This window comes from Poecilia reticulata, linkage group LG6, assembly GCF_000633615.1.
Source record: "Poecilia reticulata strain Guanapo linkage group LG6, Guppy_female_1.0+MT, whole genome shotgun sequence".
NCBI classification, from domain to species: Eukaryota; Metazoa; Chordata; class Actinopteri; order Cyprinodontiformes; family Poeciliidae; genus Poecilia; species Poecilia reticulata.
This window is the reverse complement of record NC_024336.1, coordinates 23,434,526-23,436,812: the sequence shown is the minus strand read 5'-3', so window position 1 is coordinate 23,436,812 and position 2,287 is coordinate 23,434,526. Positions and strand designations below refer to the sequence as shown.

Sequence of the window (2,287 nt, the reverse complement as noted above, 5' to 3'; positions counted from 1 at the left end):
ATGTTTATACATCCAGCCTCCTGGGTTGTGTTGAAATACTGAGTCCCTGGGAAGGAAGGAGAAGCGGGTGGGGCGGGGTTTCTGTGCAAACTCAAGCCTGCATTGCTGTAACTTTAAATAGGACGTCTGAGAAAGTAAAGAGAGGGTCTGTTTGAAGATGAGGGTCAGAAGTCATGGAAGCGAAATCAAAGTTTTTTTATGCTTCTTAGTCAAGTGTAGACTCTCTTGGTGAGTCTCTATGTCTAAGGGTGAGTGATGTATGTATGTTTAAGAAACAGTTGGAACCAAAGCAAACAGCGTGACAAAGAATGACGTCGCGGAGTTTGCTTGTCTGGGCGGTAAATGTGTGTTAGTCAGGTTTCCCCGAGTAACTATTGTTCTTATCAATCCATGATTAAACAGCTTTGGTTATTTGCAGTCCTGCTGCAACACATCCTGGTGGAACCTCTGTCGAAAGGACAAGTCTGAGTCAAGCACTTCTGAGTCCAGGACAACATCGAGCTCAGTGTCAGGACAGATTAGCTGTCTTTTTTTTTTACACAGGCTGTATGATCTTTCAACCTCCTCTATCAAAGACAGGAGCAGCAAAGTGAGGAAGAGAATCTGGGAGGTGGATGGCTTACAATTTTCAAAGGGGAGATGAGTCAGTGGCTACAGCGGGTGGGTTTGCAAATCTAGGTGACCACACATTATCTGTCTAGCAGATTAATGCTGACAAAAACTAACTGAAAATACACTGCGGTGTATGTTGAACCAACCTTTGGATTCTTAGGTTTCATCTCCAGAGACTCTTTGTCTTCCAGCCCACTTCTGCTAGCCAGCTGGATTTTATGATTTAGTCATAACAAAGTTTAGAGAGGCAGCTTTCTGGAAAAAAAAAGTGTTTGTGGATTCTGAACTGTTGCATCATTTTATCACGTGATTGTCACTAATGTCATTGTTTAAATTCTGTTTTGCATAAATTGTCTCTCGGTTGTCATAAGGAAAGATACATTTTTGTAATGCAAAACCTTTTTGAATACCAGATTCTTGATTTTTGCTAAGCAATAACACATTAATGTCACTTAAAGTAGCTGCCATTCACTGCAACATGTCATATTTGTGGATTTAGAATGTGACATTCTGCAGTTCTACATCCCATCTTCTCTTGTACAGCGCGTACAGATGAGCTCCATGACCTTTCCTGTCCTTGCAACCACTGATGCTTTGTAATGTATTCTGAAGTTGATGCCATTTTTTTTAAGTCTATGAATGTTAACAGCTTTTTCTTGCTCTCCTCAGGTCACTGAGTCTTTCACTCCATGTCCCTGCACTGCTGGATATTACTCCTTCTATTACCTTTCAAAACCCCAATCATCACACATTCTGTGGCAATACGAAACTGCGAGACGCTGTCAAAAATGGAAGCTATATAAAGAATGTCAATTTCCTCCAATTGGCTCAGAAGATAGTGGCTTTTATTTTATTTTTTGGTTAATTTCTAATTTAAGATCAAAAGAGCTAAAAGTGTGTCAAAGACATTTGTTGAGGTGTGCACAGAAAAAAAAATGCACAGAATTATTCATATTTTAACCAACCTACTATCCCACAATGCCAATTCATTTCTTATTCTCAGTTGCCACTGATATTCCTTTTAACATCAAGTGAGCCGACAATAAGTCAAAGGAAGCCAAGAGTTTCCATTAGTCGTCTGTCACTAATTACCACTGACTCCGGGGTTGATTAAAAGAAATCACCAAGCAGCAGCACACACCATTATGCTAATGAAAACTCATTTGGCGAGGCAAAGAGGGGGCGCAGCCAAGTATTTGGATGACTTTACAGTGCAGCCAGGCTGGCTGGAGTAAATGGCTTCTTGGACAGCATGTCATTACAATACTATGTATAAAAGAAACCATGTGATAATGACAACGACGACGAGGATGATGATGTGGATGATGACAGAATTTTAATCGAGTGTATCTTTCCAACTCTCATGGGCTTATTAAATAGTGACTTTTTCTCTCGTCCTGCTTTTCATTTGCACATACATTTTTAGCCTTCATTTGCCCCATAGCACAAACAACCAAATATCTCACTGGCTGGAGAAGATAAGAGACGTAGCTTGTAATTTAATCGTAATTGATTTTCTCAACTAATTAAAAACCCTTTAGGGGGGGACAAGAAGTTTGAAATTACCAAATGGTGACAGCCAGTTTCGTTTGATGTCAGGAGCTCCAGTCAAATCTAATAAGTATTCATTATTATAGGAGCAAAATGAAAGTCTACATTCCCCTTTACACAACTA

At 39.9% G+C, this 2,287-nt stretch overlaps 1 long non-coding RNA gene across 1 annotated transcript in view; it reads left to right on the top strand.

Annotated features, from left to right (window-relative positions):
- Positions 1 to 2,000, top strand: part of LOC103466642 (uncharacterized) — a 3,418-nt gene extending 1,418 nt beyond the window's left edge. The window contains exon 3 of the long non-coding RNA XR_533965.1: positions 1,282 to 2,000. This is a non-coding gene — a long non-coding RNA (uncharacterized LOC103466642). The remainder of the gene's footprint in view (positions 1 to 1,281) is intronic.
- Positions 2,001 to 2,287: the final 287 nt, after the last annotated feature.